Consider the following 7,631-nt stretch of genomic DNA (forward strand, 5'->3'; position numbering starts at 1 on the left):
CTAACAAAATAGCTGGCCCATAGTGATTATAATAAATATATTACATGTATTATAGATTCCAAAAGTAATACAATTGCTGCCCTCTGGAACTTTGTAGTAATATGATATCCATTCTGTACAATCTAAAACTAATATAATTGCAACAATGTGGCTTTTTATATGAATATAATATCCATACTAAAGTATATAGCTTTCCGGTGGCAATTATAATTTATACAATATAGGTATTATACATTTTAAAACTAATGTAACAGGTGCTCTTTGACTTTACTTTTAATATCCATACTGTAGCATCTAAAATTAATATAATGACTGACCTGTGACCATTAGTACTAACATGATATCAATACAACAGCATTGAAACTGATATATTAATGTTCTGTAGCTTTTAATATTAACCTAACATCTTTAATATAGCATTTAATGCTCATATGATAGTTGCCCCATGGCCTCTAATATTAATATGATATAGATACTATAGGAACTAATTAATTTAATAACTGACCTGTCTCCTTTTTTATTAATATAGTACCTATACTGTGACCTCAAAAAGTAATTTAATTCCTATTCTATGTCATTTAACATTAATATAGTAGCCATAGTGTTGCCTTTAGAAATAATGTAATAAATTCATTTCTTGCTTGCATAATACACACAATATAGTATCTAAAATTAATGCATAGCTGCACTGAGGCCTTGAGTACCGTGGCATCATCACTTAACTATTTGCCCTACAATCAATATTACTTGCTCTCTGGAAAGTAATATAAATATGATATTCATTGTATGCTATCTAAAATTAATTTAATAGCTACTGTGTTTTCTTTACTATTACTGTGACATCCTACTAGAGTATATAAAACTAAATAATAATTGGTGCACTCTGGCCTTTAGGATAGTGTAGCTTCTGATACTAATATATTAACTATCCTGTGGTCTTTAATGTTAACATTGGAAATTACAAAATATCCTTGGATTTTAATTCCAGCATCTGAAATATAATATAATAGCTGCTCTGTGGTCTTTCATTTTGATATAATAGTCATATTATAGTTTCTAAACCGGATATAATAAGTGGCTTGTGACATTTAATAATAATGTGATACCATATAGTAGCATACAAAACTGATATATGCCTTGTGACTTTTATACTAATGTAACATCTTTATTTTTTTTAATTTTTTAAATATTTATTTTTTTAGGTGTAGATGGACACACATGCCTTTATTTTTTTAAAGAGAGAATTTTTTATTATTTATTTTTTATTTTATTTTTTTAGAGAGAGAGAGAGAGAGAGAGAGAGAGAGAGAGAGAGAGAGAGAGAGAGAATTTTAATATTTATTTTTTAGTTCTCGGCGGACACAACATCTTTGTTGGTATGTGGTGCTGAGGATCGAACTCGGGCCGCACGCATGCCAGGCGAGCACACTACCTCTTAAGCCACTTCCCCAGCCCCATGTAACATCTTTAGTATGATATCTAATACAACTTGGGCCAGCAACAGAGACCGGGGGGTGCTTTCCAGGGAACCCCAGCTAGGAATGAGGGACTCCAAAGTGCCACCAGGAAAGACATCCTGCCCTTGAGGCTCAGGGGGGTGAGAGGACAGGCACATATGCACAATAGTAGACGCTTCCCACCCTCTGCCACACCAGTATTCTTGCTATTCTTCATCTGCTGTTCCTGTGCACAACATTAGCTCAAGAGGATGCCGAGATCTGCCTTCTGTCCATCATGAGCACCTCCGCCAAGGTGAGTGCAGGCTTCCAACTTGCTGGGTCCTCTAAGAGCAGGCAGGGCAGGAATAAGGGTTGGAAATAGGGTTAAGGTAAGAGTAAAGGTTAGGGTTAAAGTTTAGGGGTAAGAGGTTAGGGGTTAGAGGTTAGGAGTTAGAAGTTAGAATTTACAGTTTAGGGTTAAGGTTTAGGGTTTAGGTTTAGGGTTTAGGGTTGGGGTTAGGGTCAGGGTCAGGGTCAGGGTCAGGGTCAGGGGTTAGGGTCAGGGTCGGGGTCGGGGTTAGTGGCAGGGTCAGGGTTTAGGGTTTAGGGTTTAGGGTTTAGGATTAGGGTTAGGGATAGGGTTAAGGTTAGTTAGGGTTAGGGTTAGGGTTAGTTAGGGTTAGGGTTAGGGTTAGGTTTAGGGTTAGGTTTAGGGTTAGGGTTTAGGGTTTAGGGTTTAGGGTTAAGGTTTAGGGTTTAGGATTTAGGGTTAGGGTTAGGGTTACGGTTAGGGCTAGGGCTAGGGCTAGGGCTAGGGCTATTGATGAATTGTCATAGGTACCCTCACCTAGTGAGTACTTGAATATCTTTACTGTGCCTTTTCCCCATCATGGGAATACTACCCTAGTAATGTACTGTCATAGGTACTCTCACCGGGTGTGTACTTGAACATCTTTACTGTGCCTTTTCCCCATCATGGGAATACTAACCTAGATGATATACTGTCATAGGTACCCTCAACTGGTGTGTACTTGAACATCATTACTGTGCCTTTTCCCCATCATAGCATGGAATACTAACCTAGTGATGCACTGTCATAGGTACCCTCACCTGGTGAGTACTTGAATATCTTTACTGTGCCTTTTCCTTATTATAGCATGGGAATACTAACCTAGTGATGTACTGTCATAGGTACCCTCACCTGGTGAGTACGTGAATATCTTTACTGTGCCTTTTCCCCATCATAGCATGGGAATACTAACCTAGTGATGTACTGTCATAGGTACTCTTACCTGGTGTGTACTTGAACATCTTTACTGTGCCTTTTCCCCATCATAGCATGGGAATACGAACCTAGTGATGTACTTCATAGGTACTCTCACCTGGTGTGTACTTGAACATCTTTACTGTGCCTTTTCCCCATCATGGGAATACTAACCTAGATGATGTACTCTGATAGGTACCCTCACCTGGTGTGTACTTAAACATCATTACTGTGCCTTTTCCTCATCATAGCATGGGAATACTAACCTAGTGATGTACTGTCATAGGTACCCTCACCAGGTGTGTACTTGAATATCTTTACTGTGCCTTTTCCCCATCATAGAATGGGAATACTAACCTAGTGATGTACTGTCATAGGTACTCTTACCTGGTGTGTACTTGAACATCTTTACTGTGCCTTTTCCCCATCATGGGAATACTAACCTAGAGATGTACTGTCATAGGTACTCTCACCTGGTGTGTACTTGAACATCTTTACTGTGCCTTTTCCCCATCATAGCATGGGAATACTAACCTAGTGATGTATTGTCATAGGTACCCTCACTTAGTGAGTACTTGAATATCTTTACTGTGCCTTTTTCCCATCATGGGAATACATACCTAGTAATGTATTGTTATAGGTACCCTCACCTGGTGTGTACTTGAACATCTTTACTGTGCCTTTTCCCCATCATAGCATAAGAATACTAACCTAGTGATGTACTTCATAAGTACTCTCACCTGGTGTGTACTTGAACATCTTTACTGTGCCTTTTTCCCATCATAGCATGGGAATACTAACCTAGTAATGTACTGTCATAGGTACTCTCACCTGGTGTGTACTTGAACATCTTTACTGTGCCTTTTCCCCATCATGGGAATACTAACCTAGTGATATACTGTCATTGGTACTCTCACCTGGTGTGTACTTGAACATCTTTACTGTGCCTTTTCCCCATCATAGCAAAAGAATACTAACCTAGTGATGTATTGTCATAGGTACCCTCACCTAGTGAGTACTTGAATATATTTACTGTGCCTTTTCCCCATCATGGGAATACTAACCTAGTGATTTACTGTCATAGGTACTCTTACCTGGTGTGTACTTGAACATCTTTACTGTGCCTTTTCCCCATCATAGCAAAAGAATACTAACCTAGTGATGTATTGTCATAGGTACCCTCACCTAGTGAGTACTTGAACATCTTTACTGTGCCTTTTCCCCTTCATGGGAATACTAACCTAGATGATGTACTGTCATAAGTGCTCTCACCTGGTGAGGACTTGAACATCTTTACTGTGCCTTTTCTCCATCATGGGAATATTAACCTAGTGATGTACTGTCACAGGTACCCTCACCTGGTTTGTACTTGAACATCTTTACTGTGCCTTTTACCCATCATAGCATGGGAATACTAACCCAGTGATATACTATCATAGGTACTCTCACCTGGTGTGTACTTGAATTTCTTTACTGTGCCTTCTCCCCTCATGGGAATACTACCCTAGTGATGTACTTCATAGGTACTCTCACCTGGTGTGTACTTGAACATCTTTACTGTGCCTTTTCTTCATCATGGGAAGACTAACCTAGATGATGTACTGTCATAGGTACCCTCACCTGGTGTGTACTTGAACATCTTTACTGTGCCTTTTCCAGATCATAGCATGGGAATACTAACCTAATGATGTACTGTCATAGGTACCCTCACCTGGTGTTTACTTGAACATCTTTACTCTGCCTTTTCTTCATCATAGCATGGGAATACTAACCTAGATGATGTACTGTCATAAGTGCTCTCACCTGGTGAGGACTTGAACATCTTTACTGTGCCTTTTCCCCATCATGGGAGTACTCACCTAGTGATGTACTTTCATAGGTACCCTCATCTGGTGTGTACTTGAATATCTTTACTGTGCCTTTTCTTCATCATGGGAATACTAACCTAGTGATGTACTGTCATAGGTACTCTCACCTGGTGTGTACTTGAACATCTTTACTGTGCCTTTTTCCCATCATAGCTTGGCAATACTAACCTAGTGATGTACTGTCATAGGTACTCTCACCTGGTGTGTACTTGAACATCTTTACTGTGCCTTTTCTCCATCATGGGAATACTAACCTAGATGATGTACTCTCATAGGTACCCTCACCCGGTGTGTACTTGAACATCTTTACTGTGCCTTTTCCTTATCATAGGATGGAAATACTAACCTAGTGATGTACTGTCATAGGTATTCTCACCTGGTGTGTACTTAAACATCTTTACTGTGCCTTTTCCCCATCATATCAGGGAATACTAATCTAGATGATGTACTATCATAGGTACTCTCACCTGGTGTGTACTTGAATATGTCTACTGTGCGTTTTCCCCATCATGGGAATACTACCATAGAGATGTACTGTCATAGGTACTCTCATCTGGTGCGTACTTGAATATCATTACTGTGCCTTTTTCCCATCATAGCATGGGTATACTAACCTAGTTATGTATTGTCATAGGTACCTTCACCTAGTGAGTACTTGAAATATCTTTACTGTTCCTTTTCCCCATTATGGGAATACTAACCTAGTAATGTACTGTCATAGGTACTCTCACCTGGTGTGTACTTGAGCATCTTTACTGTGCTTTTTCTAATCATGGGAATACTAACCTAGAAGATATACTATTATAGGTACTCTCACCTGGTGTGTACTTGAGCATCTTTACTGTGCCTTTTCTTCATCATTGTAATACTAACCTAGTGATGTACTGTCATAGGTACTCTCACCTGGTGTGTACTTGAACATCTTTACTGTGCCTTTTCCCCATCATGGGAATACTAACCTACTGATGTACTGTCATAGGTACCCTCACCTGGTGTGTACTTGAACATCTTTACTGTGCCTTTTCCCCATCATGGGAAGACTAACCTAGATGATGTACTGTCATAGGTACCCTCACCTGGTGTTTACTTGAACAACTTTACTGTGCCTTTTCCCCATCATGGTAATACTAACCTCGTGATGTACTGTCATAGGTACCCTCACCTGGTGTGTACTTGAACAACTTTACTGTGCCTTTTCCCCATCATGGGAAGACTAACCTAGATGATGTACTGTCATAGGTACCCTCACCTGGTGTGCACTTGAACAACTTTACTGTGCCTTTTCCCCATCATAGCATGGGAATACTAACCTAATGATGTACTGTCATAGGTACCCTCACCTGGTGTTTACATGAACATCTTTACTCTGCCTTTTCTTCATCATAGCATGGGAATACTAACCTAGTGATGTACTGTCATAAGTGCTCTCACCTGGTGAGGACTTGAACATCTTTACTGTGCCTTTTCCCCATCATGGGAGTACTAACATAGTGATTTACTGTCATAGGTACTCTCACCTGTTGTGTACTTTATGATCTTTACCATGCCTTTTCCCCATCATGGGAATACAAACCCTGTGATGTACTGTCATAGGTACTCTCACCTGGTGTGTACTTGAACATCTTTACTGTGCCTTTTTTTCATAATAGCATGGGAATACTAACCTAGATGATGTACTGTAATAAGTGCTCTAACCTGGTGAGGACTTGAACATCTTTACTGTGCCTTTCCCCATCATGAAAATACTAACCTAGTGATATACTGTCATAGGTACCCCTACCTGGTGTGTACTTTAACATCTTTACTGTGCCTTTTCGCCATCATGGGAATACTAACCTAGATGATGTACTGTCATAGGTACTTTCACCTGGTGTGTACTAGATCATCTTTACTGTGCCTTTTCCCCATCATAGCATGGGAATACTAACCTAGTGATGTACTGTCATAGGTACTCCCACCTTGTGAGTACTTTAATATCTTTACTGTGCCTTTTCCCCATCATGAAAATACTAACCTAGTGATGTACTGTCATAGGTACCCTCACCTTGTATGTACTTGAATATCTTTACTGTGCCTTTTCCCCATCATAGCATGGGAATACTAGCCTAGATGATGTACTGTCATAGATACTTTCACCTGGTGTGTACTAGATCATCTTTACTGTGCCTTTTCCCCATCATAGCATGGGAATACTAACGTAGTGATGTATTGTCATAGGTACTCCCACCTTGTGAGTACTTTAATATATTTACTGTGCCTTTTCCCCATCATGAAAATACTAACCTAGTGATGTACTGTCGTAGGTACCCTCACCTTGTGTGTACTTGAATAACCTTACTGTGCCTTTTCCCCATCATAGCATGGGAATACTAACCTAGAAGATGTACTGTCATAAGTGCTCTTACCTGGTGAGAACTTGAACATTTTTACCCTGCCTTTTCCCATCATGGGAATACTAACCTAGTGATGTACTGTCATAGGTACCCTCACCTGGTGTGAACTTGAATATCTTTACTGTTCCTTTTCCCCATCATAGCATGGGAATACTAATCCAGTGATGTATTCTCATAGGTGCCCTCAGTACTGAGTACTTGAATATCTTTACTCTGCCTTTTCCCCATCATGGGAATACTATTCTAGTGATGTACTGTCATAGGTACCCTCACCTGGTGAGTACTTGAATATCTTTACTGTTCCTTTTCCCCATCATAGCATGGGAATACTAACCTAGTATGTACTGTCATAAGTACCCTCACCTGGTGTGTACTTGAGCATCTTTACTGTGCCTTTTTCCCATCATAGCTTGGCAATACTAACCTAGTGATGTACTGTCATAGGTACTCTCACCTGGTGAGTACTTGAATATCTTTACTGTGCCTTGTCACCATCATGGGAATACTAACCTAGTAATGTACTGTCATAGGTACCCTCACCTGGTGTGTTCTTTAACATCTTTACTGTGCCTTTTCCTTATCATAGCATGTGAATACTAACCTAGTGATGTAGTGTCATAGGTACCCTCACCTGGTGTGTACTTGATCATCTTTACTGTGCCTTTTC

The sequence above is a fragment of the Ictidomys tridecemlineatus genome, chromosome 12 (assembly GCF_052094955.1).
Source record: "Ictidomys tridecemlineatus isolate mIctTri1 chromosome 12, mIctTri1.hap1, whole genome shotgun sequence".
NCBI classification, from domain to species: Eukaryota; Metazoa; Chordata; class Mammalia; order Rodentia; family Sciuridae; genus Ictidomys; species Ictidomys tridecemlineatus.